The sequence below is a fragment of the Ictidomys tridecemlineatus genome, chromosome 4, assembly GCF_052094955.1.
Source record: "Ictidomys tridecemlineatus isolate mIctTri1 chromosome 4, mIctTri1.hap1, whole genome shotgun sequence".
NCBI classification, from domain to species: domain Eukaryota; kingdom Metazoa; phylum Chordata; class Mammalia; order Rodentia; family Sciuridae; genus Ictidomys; species Ictidomys tridecemlineatus.
Genome location: NC_135480.1, coordinates 190685503 through 190699265, shown reverse-complemented (window position 1 = coordinate 190699265; position 13763 = coordinate 190685503). Strand labels below are relative to the sequence as shown.

At 49.9% G+C, this 13763-nt stretch overlaps 1 long non-coding RNA gene and 1 pseudogene across 2 annotated transcripts; one reads left to right on the top strand and one right to left on the bottom strand.

Moving 5' to 3' along the window:
- The first annotated feature begins 3021 nt into the window (after window positions 1-3021).
- Window positions 3022-10005, top strand: LOC144376913 (uncharacterized). Of its 2 annotated transcripts, none has more exons than XR_013437263.1 (2): window positions 3022-3222; window positions 9677-10005. It is a non-coding gene; the product is annotated as an uncharacterized LOC144376913 (long non-coding RNA). The 2 variants fall into 2 exon arrangements; XR_013437264.1 differs by lacking the exon at window positions 3022-3222 and adding an exon at window positions 5382-5550.
- Window positions 10006-10095: 90 nt separating this feature from the next.
- LOC101971582 (DNA-directed RNA polymerases I, II, and III subunit RPABC4 pseudogene) lies at window positions 10096-10283 on the bottom strand (annotated as a pseudogene).
- Window positions 10284-13763: the final 3480 nt, after the last annotated feature.

Below are 13763 nucleotides of genomic sequence, written 5' to 3'. Positions count from 1 at the left end.
GCCCTCTGTCAGCTGGGTGACCTCAAGCAGGTGCCTGGACCGTTCTGAGCCTCAGTTTTTCCCTCTGTAAAATGTGAATGATAATAAGCTGCACACCTCACGGGGCTGAAGTTTAAGGTTATCTGTAGAGAACACATGGCCTGGAGCACAAAGTGGGCCCTCAGTGCTGGAGCCTGTGACCATCACAGGTGACACCACGTGTAGGTGGAGCCATATGAAATGGTCCTTTGATAGGTTTATACTGGTCAGCGGTCAGCAGTTTAATGGGTTTCAACCGAGTTTCTATTGAGCAGTCACTGTGGGCAGACACTGGGCTCTGCCAGTGTCCCCTGGGTAAATGGCACATGGGTGTGGATGCTGGGAGGGGCAGTTCCACAGCAGGCAGAGAAGGGGGGCAGGGAGTCACACCCAGGCCTGCCTGGCCTTTGGCCTCCCGGACACCAGATGGGACTGCCACTCACCCCGCGCCCAGCTCTCTGTCCCCTGTGCCTCCGTCCTCAGGGCCTGATGACTCAGAGAGCCTGCAGGTGCAGAGCTGCTGGAGTCCACCCCCTTCCTCTGCTGCCCCCAGCCTGGAGGAGCTCGCAGGGGTCCAGGTCCACCTCCCGGGCCCTCCGGCCTCCTCGGCCCCCTCCTGCCCCGGCCTCTGCTGGCCTCCTGATTTCCTATCCTGTGCCCCCCGCCTCCTTCCTGCCTCTCCCGGGGCGGGCTCAGGCCTGGCACCACTCCAGAACGGCTTAATCAGAACAAATCCTGAGAAAACACATGTATTATTTATTCCTGCAAAGGTTAAATAATTTGATGAATTTCTCAGGACGCTGCCGGAATGCTGATGGCCTCTTGGAAAAAAAGAAAAGAGAAAACACAAACACAAACACATAAAATGCAACCAATCTACACACACATACACACACACACACACACACACACACACACACACACCTCCGCAGCCATGACCACTTGCCCCGTGTTGGCTCATGCAGGAGGCCAAGGGGGCAGCCCTCAGTGACACTGGCACCCGGGCCCAGAAGGGGACATAGATTTCCTGCTCACTGACTGCAGATGACAGCTCCCCCCACCTCCGCCCCTCGAGCGTGATGCATTATCTGGAGGTGTCTGCGCCTTTGATGCTGCAAATGGCCACAGAAGGACCGCTGATTTACAGGCCAGATGATGGCCTTGGCTTCCGTGGAGCTGTTTATGAAGCCCCTTGCACTTGGGGGCTCTGGGGCCCCTGGGATCAAGGAAGGGGCATGGGGAGAAGGCTCTTGCTTGGGGCCTGGAGTGACGGGGCCTCTTGGAGATGGCCGCTATGCAGACGGGCTCTTCAGTGCAGAGTGAAGAGGCCTGAGACCAAGGCGGGCTGCAGCAGGGGGTGGGTGTCCACATTCTCATTCTCCTCCTCCTCCTCCTCCTCCTCCTCCTCCTCCCCCTCCTCCTCCTCTTCCCCTCCCCCCCCTCCTCCCCCTCCCCCCTCCTCCTCTTCCTCCTCCCCCTCCCCCCCTCCTCCTCCTCTTCCCCACAGTCCCCATCATGACTACTGCTCACCTCTAGGCCTTTCCTAGACCACGCACAGGGCTGAGCTGTCTACCTGCAGCCTCTCCTGAAATCCTCCCACCCAGGCCCTGGTGAGCTGAGCACTTGCATTTAAATCTCCATTTTAGAGATAAATAGTCCCAGAGAGGTTCCATGAGTGGCCAAAGGGCAGGGGACTCTCAGGGGAGCCAGGCCTCTGTCGGCCTCTCTGGGCACCGGGCCGAGTTCTCCCTGCTGCCGCGTGGACCGGAGTGGCGAAGGCCTGAGGCAGGCGGCCAAGAGGCGAAGCTGGCTCTGTATGTGCTTCTGTGGGACGATGGGAACGTCACCTCCACCTGAGCCTGTTCCCCACCTGTGATGGCGATGACCAGGTTCTGTTCCTCCCGGGGGTGAGCAGGTTCCTAGCCTGCCTAGGTGGTCCTGGGTGCAGCGTGGCTCCTTCTCTGTCCCAGCACCTGCCCTTGCCCTCCCTCCACGCCCCTAAGCAGGAGCAGCAGCCCACAGACTTGGGGACACAGCCCGCTTGTCGTAAATTCCTCCGTCCTTGACCTCCACACGACCCATTTCACACACAAGGATGTTGATGCCGACATCTGGTGGATGTTCTACGGGTTCTAGAGCACCCACAGAAGATGGCAGAATTCGGGGCACCGGGCACAGTCCTGGGAGTCAGGTAAATATGGATTTGCTCGAAGAATCTGACACTCCCTGGATGAGCCTGGGTTTCTCCATCTGGAACCTGGGGATAATCAAAGAACTCAGAGGAGGAGATCCCCTGGGTCGGGTGCCCGGCACACACCTGGAGCACAGCCAGCGTGTCGTGAGTACCGGGTGGGCCCTGGCCCAGGAGAGAGCATTTCAGACAGCAAGAGGCAGCTGGCCACCTGTACGGACCGCGGGGTGGGCTCGGGGCCAGACCCCCTCATCTATCCTGGCGTTGCCTCTTCCTAGCTGGAAGGATGGCCCCGAGCCTGCGCCTGCTCCTCATTAGTAACAGTAGCTGCGGCTGCATGTCTGCGACAGTCTCACAACAGTGCCTGGAACAGAGTAAAAGTAACAGTAATCGGCCATCGTCATTTGGGAACCAAGGACGTGTGACTCATCTCAGGGGACAGCATTGCATGTCCCCAGGGGCACTTCGATCATTTACAAAGATTTTCATCAACATATGCCACGTGCTGGTGCAGAGCCGGGTCACTAGCTGAGGTCGAGAGTTGTGTGCCCATATCCTTCCTCCCCCACCCCAGCTCTGGCCCGGGCTGGATGGAGCACAGGCCCTGGGGGAGCATCCCCATCGGGCCCCCAGGTCCCACTTGTCAGCTGCCCAGGCCTCCATGGGAAGATGGGATTGGAGAGCCAGCATGCTGTTCCCCCTTTTTAATTACTGCTGCCTTAATTGAGTCACAAGTGGTGTTTGTGTTGCCATCAAACCCACGAGGACCTCGTTGTTTATGTGAATGACTCTCAGTAGTGTGACAGCTCTGAAATGTGAGATGTTCTGTTTGTGCCGACTGCAACAGTGGCGGGCTTTGGCTGCAGACTCCCTTCCTAACACGTGGCTGGCCGGGGAGCTAGTGAGAGGCGCTGCTGTTTCCCTTGCAAAGAATGGCAGGAACGGAGACTGGGGCTGTAGAGTCACAGAGCCAAGGGGACCTCCTTCCTGCGGCCTGGAAGCCCCTGGAGGTGGTGAGCCTTCATCTTACAGGGCCGCTCACTCCCTGGCCCACTCGGCTCACCTCTCCCAGTTGCTGGCTAAGATCTGCAGCCACATCTGGAGAGGCAGCTGGAATGGGCGACGGTGGGAAGGACTGTGACACAGGCAGCCTTCAGTGTCTTCCTCTCTGTCCAGCTGAGGGCCAGGGCTTGTGCTGGCAGCCACAGAGGGGACAAGACGAGGTTCCCAAGGGCTTTGCCCTTGAGCAATCTGCACTGCAAATGTCAAGGGCAGCCATATCCAACCACTGGGGATATGAGGTGGGTGTGGTGGTGTGTAGTCCACATGTCACCAGGGAAGGGTGGCGTCCAGGAGGGCTTCCAGATGGAGGAGGGGTCCTAGGAGCAGGCCCTGAGGACAGTGCCAGGTGGAAGGATGGGAGGAAGAGCAACTAGGGGACAGACCACCTCTCCTGTCCTCAGTGGGTCAAAGATGGCCACCCCTGGCCACTCCCCGTGCTCCACCTCCCTGAGACCCCCACCAGGCACAAGCCCGGAAGGAGGCTGTGTCTGGGGAGCTTCCCACTTATTTATTTATTTTTCAGTTTATGAAAAGATAATTCAGGAGACATTATTTCAATCAGACCCCTACACAGTTTGGGAATGCTAATGCTTCCTCTATTAAAAAGGTGTGGAATAATTACGATGCTGATGAAGACTGGGGGCGAGCCATTACCAGAGCGCCCCGCTTTGCCTTCCCGTCCCCTCCGTATCCCCGAGTGACAAATTAACAAGTAGCAGAAGAACGGCTGCTAACACTCCGGGCAGCTTAGCTCAAACTGGAAGCCGGGTTTTTAGGAGAACAGATCAACCTTGGAATGACTTGGGATGGCAGAAGGAGCCAGAGGAGGACGAGAGGCCTGTCCCCATCCATGTCCCCAAGGCAGAGGAGCCGGCACTGGCCTTGGGGAAAGAGGTCTGGGTTTTGGGGGTTTTGTTTTCTCCTCGATTCTGGGGATTGACCCCAGGGACTGGTGCAGGCTGGGCCAGTGCTCCACCACTGACCTACACCCATCCTGAGGTCTGGATTTTATTCCTGGGGACTTGGAAAGTGACCTCAGGATGCTACGACCTCCTCTTGAGACAGTGAAAGGGTAAACTTCATTCAATGAGGAGAAGCAAGGGAGGACAAAAAACCTAAAAACCATAGTAATGAATTTTGTCCAAATACTTCGGAGCCAGGCACTCTTCAGAGATCTTTATCGACACGAATTCATTTAACCTTCAAAGCAACCCCCTGAGTTGGCGCCATTATTATCCCATTTTAAAGATGAAGAAACTGAGGCTCAGAGCAGCTATGTAGCCTGAGAGGTGGTGGAATAGACATTTGAGCTCAGGCATGATGATGAGTGGCCCCCGATGGTGCCAGAGCCAGAGTTGGAAGGCACTAGGCTCAGTTGGGGATCTACCTAGGAAGGGCCTTGACAACCAGCTGCTACAGCTGCTATGGCTGAACTGTATCTTCCCCAAAGATGTTGAAGTCCTGTCCTGCCAGGTCCCATGAATAGGACCTGATTTGGAAATAGGTGTTTAAGATAATAGGGCTGGGGCCTTCGGGTGGGTCCTGATCCAACATGACTGCTTCTCAATACACAGGGGGTTGGACAGAGAGAAACACCCAGAGGAAGGAGGGTGTAAAGACAGGGAGGGTGGTCTTCAAGCCAAGGCTTCCTGAGGCTACCAGAAGCTGGGAGAGAGGAACAGGGTGGAGTCCCCCTTGGTCTCCAGAAGGGAGCAGCCCTGCCTACACCTTGGTTTCAGGTTGCTGGATCTGAGACTGTCCGTGCCTGTTGTCCACGCTCAGTTTGTGGTGCTTCTTATGACAACCCCAGGACTCTAATAGGACAGGGGGAAGAGAGGGTCTCAGTGGCCGAAGCAAGAGGGAGCCATTGAGGGTTTCTGAGCAGGGAAATCCCAAGGGATTGGTACTTTACAAAGATCACTTTGGTGTCTGGGGTGCTGGAGGGTGGGATCCGGTTATCCACGGGGGTCGGTGTGAGAACTGGTGGGGGGCTGTGCGGGGACAGAGGCGGGCAGGGCGGGAATCATGCAGTGCCAACAGGAAAGGGACAGTCGCCCCTTTCAGGGCTGCAATGATAATGAAGTTAAATCACTTCATTCACTAAATCAACTGCCCCCTTCCATGGCTCCATCCCAGGGGAGACTCACATGCTCTGAGTTAATATCTAAAGAGAAGAAGAAGAAAAAAACCAGAATTCAAGGATCAAACAACTTTTTTGATGAGGGAAGTGTTATTTCTACCCAGCCAAGACATCAAAGCCCCTGGATGGTGATTTTTAGGTAATATTAAAGTGGGATCTAAATAATGTTTGAATATTTCTCTGCTTGTCTGGGGGACCACAGTAATCTCTCCCAGAGCGGGAGTGACAGTGATGTCCCCAGCCAGGCTCCTCCCCAGGAGGATCTGACGGGTTTCCAGGAACACAGCACTTGAACAAATACTGCCTAAGTTTCTTTTAGCATTAACCGCTCAGGCCCTCAAGTTCATTGTTCTAAGCATGACACGCATTTCAGCGGGTGAAACTGGCTAAAAGCCTGCCCGATAATTCAGCTATGATCTGCTATTTCTATGCACACAACAGCCCTCGTGTCTGGAAGTGTATCCACATTGTGGCAAAGTCCCCTATCAAGTGAGTTTCTGGAAAGCCAAATTCCATTTGCTTGTTGATCCCTCTTATTAAGTTAAAAGTCATCCATCAAGTGAGTTGCTGGAAAGCAGTTTCTGTTTACTTATTGACCCCTATTATTTCTAATGAGATACATTTTCCAATCTACTTGTAATCGTTGGCATTTGCCGTGTAACAAAGTGGCTTCATATAATCCTCACTTTGTCATTGCCCATAAGTCTGTGGGTCAACCAGGCAGTTCTGCAGTCAGCTAGCTGGTAGGCTGCTGGGGCCTGGGGCCTCATTCAACTATTGGCTAGAGTGAGCAGGAAGAACTTGTCTCTCCATGCAGCAGGTTAGACCAGGTTCTCTCATCTGGTCAAAGTCAGGGTCCCCAGGCACACTCTCAAACCTGTGCTGTAGTGATTTCTGCCAGTGTCTCATCAGACAAAGCAAATCAAAGCAAGACTCTACCCCTTGGTGGGATGGGGAAAAGATAATGTCACTCCCCAAATGAGTATGCTTTCAGGGATGGGAGGGATTTGGGGTTAATTTTAGAATCCACCTTTTACTTCTTGTCCTCTTAGAGCAAATAAAGGAGGCTAGTCTACTTTAACATACTCTTGTGTCAGACACTGCGCTATATGTTCTTCGTAGTTTACATCTCATTTAATCAGAGAAGTTATGTAACTTTTTCAAGGTCACATAACTACCTACCACTGGAGCCAAGATTCACTGTCAGGACTGTGTAACCCTTTATCTGATGCAATTTTCACCATTCCTTTATGCCAACCAATTTTGTAATTGAATTTGTCATTTCTGGGATTCCTATTGCACATTTTCCACTATACTCCAGTCAGTTATTTTCTGTTCTATTCTCCTCACCAGTAGTGACCCAACTCCATTTGTCTATCTCTCCTACCCGGGAGCTCACTACCTATCTTTCTGTTGATGGGTACTGGGGATTGAACTCAGGGGCACTCAGTCACTGAGCCACATCCTCAGCCCTATTTTGTATTTTGAGACAGGGTCTCACTGAGTTGCTTAGCACCTCGCTTTTTGCTGAGGCGGGCTTTGAACTCGCCATCCTCCTGCCTCAGCCTCCCGAGCCGCTGGTTTTACAGGCGTGCGTCACTGTGCCTGGCTTCCCTTCCTACCTTGACAGCCTACTGCACAGCAGAATCTATCCAACTATCACAAACTTCTTTTAAATCAAAAGAGATTCTAAAAAACCTGGGTGGGAACAAGGAGAACGGACAGGCAAAGTTTAGTTCAAGTTTTTTTTTCTGACCTACAGTCTGAAGTTTATCTATTGGAGCTGCCTGGTTTTGTAATTGTGTTTATCTTTGTTCTGCATCATTTGGAAATTGCAATTTGTGTTGGAATAAAAAAAAAAACGCAGGAAAATTTGATTAACTAGGTGAATATTTTTTCCCTAAAGAAAATGAAGATAAGGAAATAAGTGTCAAAGAGACTTATAAAATGGGAGTGTTGAGAATGTGATGATAATCACTTCCCTGTACTGGGAGGACCATTCGCACGTGGTTGTCAGTTATGTGCTGACTGTGCCCCTTTGGACAGAAGATGATGTCCAAGGAACCATCCATCCACTCATCCATCCATCCATCCATCCATCCATCCATCCATCCATCCATTCATTCATGCATCCATCCATTCATCCCCTCATTCATTCTTTCAGAGTTTACTGTAGTAAGACTATAAGATAAACTGGAGGTATAATGAATTAATTAGACAAAACCTGTACTCAAGGCTTTCCACATCTAGTCGGGGAAGGAAGCAGGTGTGTCTGGCTACAGCGGGTGCAGAGAACCTCAGCCCAGGGCGCGAGCACATCAGGGGAACCAGTTTTGGGTCTCTTGCCTTCATCTGAAAGTAGGAAACAGGAACTCGTCTGGTCTGCTGCTGCCACACCATTCAGGAACTATTTAGGGCTGTCCTTCCTGGGACCTCTTCCAACAGAAAAGCGCTTCATGTGAGATCTCAAAGGTCAAGACCGTCCCTGCACAAATTCAAAACTCCAAAAGGTCCCCAAGATGAGTGGCCCGTGGCCAGCCTCCTGTGAATGGCAAGAGGCACCCCGGGTGGTGGAGACGTCAGGAAAATCGGGACCAGGGTTGGGCCACACCACAGGCTTCTTCAACTTCCTCCCCACAGAGGGTTTCAGATGTTCTCTCAATAAAAATTACCACCGGGCAAACACAAATAAACTTAACGGATTTAACTGACAGAGTTAAACAAGCAGAAGATAGGATTTCTCTTAATGAGAATAAACTACTTGCATATGAAAAAGATTTGAAACTGAGGATTCAGTAACTCACCAGAAACTTGGAACAGAGGCACAGAATTGGGGGAGGAAGGAACCACCAGGCAGGAAAGCTCCATTTGGCCCCTGGGCACTGCTGAGAGGAGAGGCCGAGGAGGTGGGAGGTGGTGGGACAGGTGCAGCTCCTGGTGGCCCACGCGGGATCTCCTCAGCCAAGAGGCTGGGGGTTGAGAAGGGCCGAATGAATTACGTCTGTGCTTTGGTTCCCCGTGTGAGTGGAGGTCAGGAGATCCGTAGGAATGGAAGAGTCACATCCCAAAGTGGCCTTTGCCACTCTTGAGCTGGGTGAACTTGGGCTCTGGCCTCACCATTTGGAGCTTCTGACAATGAAGCCTCACTCTCAGGGTTTGGGTAAGGATTCTACGATGCAATACTCATGAGCTGTTTATTCAATAAACAGAAGTTTCCTTAGAAATGACTATGGGCCTGGGACTATGGCTGGTGCCAGGGAACAGTGGTGGGCAAGACTGACAGGGCCCTGCTAGCACCGGGTTAGGGAGAGTCCAGCGAGTCTTAGGTTCTGATGTAATGGTCTGAATTTTTTGGTTGCAAGCAACAGAAACACAACTTGTAGGGAAAAAAAGGAACTGACTGGTGCTGGGGTTTCCGCATACGGTGAGGTAGGCCACTGAAACAGAGCAAGAGCTGCAGGGGCCGGGGCTTCGGAATCTGGAACTGAGACTGCTCCTGAGCCCCCGGACTCTCCTCTACATCTGTCTTTTTTCTGCGTCATTGGTCTCTTTCCCTCCCATGGCAGAGGCCTTCTCTTTATAGTTGGGACATGGCCACAGCAGCCCCAGCTTAGCAAATCCCAAGAAAGCCCTTCTTTCTCTCAGCATCTGATTGTCAGTTCCAGAGAAGTTCCTGCTAGACCCTGCTTGGGCCACCTGCTCCCTTCTTGAACCCGTGAATCACTGTTGTCAGGACAATGTAGCAGGATGATTGGCCATGCCTGGGTCATGTGACCAGCGATGGAGGTTTACTGTGTGCTGTAATAAATGGCTCCACCAGAAACACATGGAGAGGAAAAGGAGTGTTCCTCAACAGGAGGGGAGCAAGGAACCCAAACTAGCAGATGTTACCCCATGAAAGGCACCTCGCCTCTACCTGACAGGTGTGCAATAAGGGGCAACTTAAAGGGGTGATGGTACTCAACAGGCTCTGAGAGCAACAGTCCAGTCTCCCATTTGTCACCTTCATGGTTTCTCTTGACTCCAGGACTGTGTCCAGTGGGAAATCCACTCATTCCCAAATGAGGAGAAACTCTTCTTGGTTGGTGTAGGGACCACGGGCTGCCCTTTCTAACTTGGTATAAATTTGAAGAGCTTTAATGGGGCCCCTGATCCTACCATATCCCAAGTGGGATCTCTTTGCATTTCACAGTCTCTGGGGAATAAATGTGTCAAGATAGTTATTTGGAGGTGACATTGAACTTCTTTTTTTTTTTTTTCCACAGTCTGAGCCAATGGCTGGCGGAGAATGACATTTATAATCAGAGAAACTCACTGGCCTGAGATCGTCGCCATTGGCAGACTGAGAACTGGAGAGAATTCTTGGTCACTCAACTTGATGAAGGTTGAGTGGGTTTAGCTGTGGACAGTGAGAGCTCAGTACACAAAGAATAGCGCCCGTTGTTCATTTAACTTCCACGTGTTGTAAAATGGGTTCGAATTGTTTTTTAAATTAAAGGTCATTTAATTAAACAAAAAAATATTTATACAAATTATTGATACCTAAACACACTTTGGTTTGGAAAATGAAATAAAATGAAATCATATGCACAAAGTTGTATTCATAAGTGTGCTAAATCAAAAGCTATACAATAATGAGAAACATTAAAGGGTCAAATCCAAGTACAAAGGAACACATTCTTCTGAATTCCCATGTTTCATCGAACATCAAAAACCACCCATCTTTTGGTTCTTTTCTTGTACATTATTCTGTATCCACATTCTCTGCATCTGATTGGATCCCTGGATTTTATTTCATTTTCTGTGTGACATTCTCCACAGATATATATCATTGGCTGCTGCTTTGGGCTCAATGTCCTTAGGAGCGTCCATTGCTATTGCCTAAACAGCACAGAAACTTTTCCCCGCATTTCCACACAAAACCCCAGGTATCACAGTGTTGCAGCCAATTACTAGTCCAAAGTCTTTTTAAAAAATATTTTTTTTAGTTGTTGATGGATCTTTATTTTATTCATTTATTTTTATGTGGTGCTGAGAATCGAACCCAGTGCCTCACACATGTGAGGCGAGTGCTCTACCAGGCCACCACCCCGGCCCTGGTCCAAAGTCTTGAACCCAGCTCCAGATATGACTTGGACCGTGCGGTCTCCCTCCCTCCTTCTGCTCTTCTTTCCCTCTCAACCTTCTTCCTTTCCTTCTTTCCTTCCTTCCTTCCTTCCTTTCATTTATGAAAAAAAAATTCAAGCAGAAAAATCTGGAAAACAACAGAAACCATGCTCACCATCTAGAATTCACAGATATTAACAACCCGTTGCATTTGCTTCAGATTTTTTTTTTTAAAAGAAATTCTAAATTGCAGATCAAATTGAAGCTTTTTTTTTTTTTTATTCCACCCGGTCCTGTCCCCCTCCCTTCCTACCCAGAGTCAGCCATTGTCGTGAATTAACTGAGCCTCTTCCCCACCATGATTACATACTTTAATACACAAGCAGGCATCCGTGAACAATGCAGAGATTTTTTGGTGGGGTTTAAGATTTACGTAGATGTCAACATACTGTACTGATTCTGCAAATTGCTCTTGTCACTCAGTCTTGTTCCAGGATCAATCCATGTCATTTCTCGTACACACACAGTTAATTCTTTTTAAATGCCAGATAACATTTCATCTGATGATTATATGCTCTGTTTATCCATTCCTCCATCAATGGGCATTTAAGTCATTTCACATTTTTTTGCCATTGAAAACAATGCTTTGGATTTGGCATGTGAATTAAAACTGTCTAAAATCTACAAAGACCCCCTTAGCAGGGAAGGATTCAAAGAAGCACGTGCCTTTCTTTCATTGCATTGGGATACCTCAGCGCTTTACATGAACATGCACAAGACTTCACAGTTTGGGAGACACTTTCTCACTCAGGACTTCAAAGTTGTAGACAGGGTGGGTTTTCCTGACCTGTTTTGCTAACTGGGAAACTGAGGGCTGAAGAAGGAAAGAATTCTATCTCAGAAACAGCCAGTTTGGGAGAATCCAGTTTATAATTTCAGATTTAACCTCAGTTCTTGCAGGGAGCTGCCACCATCTGAGTTTTTAGTAGTTTTTTGTTGTTGTTGTTTTGAATCTCATCCTCATATAGGGCCACTGATAGCAACCTTAATGTACTCACACAGACACTAGAGGATTCAATAAAAAGAGGACCATGGCACATAAAGAAGGCAGAAACCAAGGTCTCGCAGCTTCTGGTCCACAGATGTTTTGTTTGGCCCAGCCAATGTTTTTAAAGAGTTGAGTCAAATTTTAATAATTGGGATGTTTTACATTTTTAAAAATGCAGATTCCTAGCTTCTCTTAAAAAAATCTGGAGACCCAACCACCCTAGATCTGTGTTCCTACACGGCAGCAGTCAGCTACACTGAGAAGCAACCGCACCTTTAGCAAGGCCAGGGCTCTTCAGTTTTCCACACTCCCCACCACTCCCTATTGTCTTACCCTGATGCCAAGGCACAGTCACCATCTGTCACAGTGCTTACACTGTTGCTTTGCCTGTAGTGGGGAAATGTTTTCCTGTGTTCGTTTTGTTTCAAAATGAAAAATCAAATTGAGTCAAGAGCAATCACAATTTTTCTTATGCCCAGCTCACTTCTATCCTCAACTGCTCTGGGCATTTCAGTTTGTGGTTGAAGGGAATATTATTTTTAATAGATCATGATTTCTCAAACAAAAGAACAAGAGACAACCCAGCTATCCCACTCCTCGGTCTATTCCCAAAGGACTTAAAGATAGCACACTTCAGGGACGCAGCCACATCAATGTTTATAGCAGCACAATTCTCAATAGCTAAACTGTGGAGCCAACCTAGATGCCCTTCAGTGGATGAATGGATAAAAAAATGTGGCATATATACACAATGGAGTATTACTCAGCAATAAAATAGAATGGAATCCTGGCATTTGCAGGTAAATGGATGGCGCTGGAGAAGATAATGCTAAGAGAAGTCAGCCAATCCCAAAAACCCAAATGCGGAATGTTTTCTTTGGTATAAGGAGGCTGATTCATAGTGGGGTAGGAGGGGGTGCATGGGAGGAATAGACTAACTCTAATTAGGGCAGAGGGGTGGGAGGGAAAGGGAGGGGGCGGGGGATATGAAAGGCAGTGGAATGAGATGGTCATCATCACCCTAAGGACATGTAAGAAGACATGAAGGGACTGAAGGCTGGATTCTCCGCTGGAAGGCGGAATGGCCGGGTCACAGTTCTGACCCATGTGGGCAACTTCTCCACCCCGGTGGGCCTCAGTGTCCCATCTCTAAGATCAGGTGAAGGGCTTTGGACAAGATGATCTCTAGACTGCCTCTCAGATCTACAGCTGGGTGGCTCTTGGGCTCTCCTCTTCCACGCTAAGATGAACCATGACTGGGTCAGAGTCATGTCAGCTTGGAGAGGCCAGGAGTGCTGCCTGAGATGGTCTCTTCTCTGGGCCATGCCAGGGACCAGAGTGTGACACTCACTGTGTGGGGCCGTGTCATTGCAAATTCTCAGCAGCTGGATCTAGGGACAGCCAGCCAAATTTTCAACTGTGGCCATCTTCTCGTTTGAATTTCTCTTGGAAAGCCAAAGAAGTATGCCTTCGTTGATTTGCTTCTGGTGCCCAGGAACTTTTCAGATTTGGGAAGCATGGTGGCTGGGCAGTCTAGAGACCTGAGACCGACTTCTGGCCTGGCCGGGTGACCTCCTGCCCTGTCGATGCTCCGATTCTGCCTGTGACTTTCCCTCTGTGAGCTCTGGTCTTCTCCCCCGTCTTGCAAACTTCTGTACAAAGAGAAGAGATGATTCATCAAGCCTCAATTGTGCAGAAGCCAATGTCCCGTTAAACTGCGACTGAGACCAGGGACCTGAGAGAGAGCTGCACAGAGAGAGGAAGATGGGCCTTTGGAGAATCGCGGGGCCTCTGCTGGACCCTCCTGGAGACAGTAGCAAGGAAAGCTTGAGTGTTGCCACCACTTGTGCTGGGGGAAGCCCCCGGCCCTCCCTCCCCGCGCTCACCCTCTAATCTCTGCAAGCCGTGAATATGTTAGGCTGCAGGAAAAAGGCACTTTCAGACGTGATTAAAGTTACATGCCTTCAAACAGGGAGATCATCCTGGATTATGCGAGGAGTCCACTCATCCACTTGTGCTATCAAAAGCCAAGAACTTCCTCTGGCTGGAGCAGAAAAGATGCCGAAGCAAAGGACGGGGGATATCACAAGTGTGAGATGGGCCTGAGCCACCTCTGCTGGAGGAGCTACCTGGAAAGCGGCACAGAGCAATTCAGGCCACTGGGGACAGTAAGGCAGACCCCGCCCACAGCCTGCAAG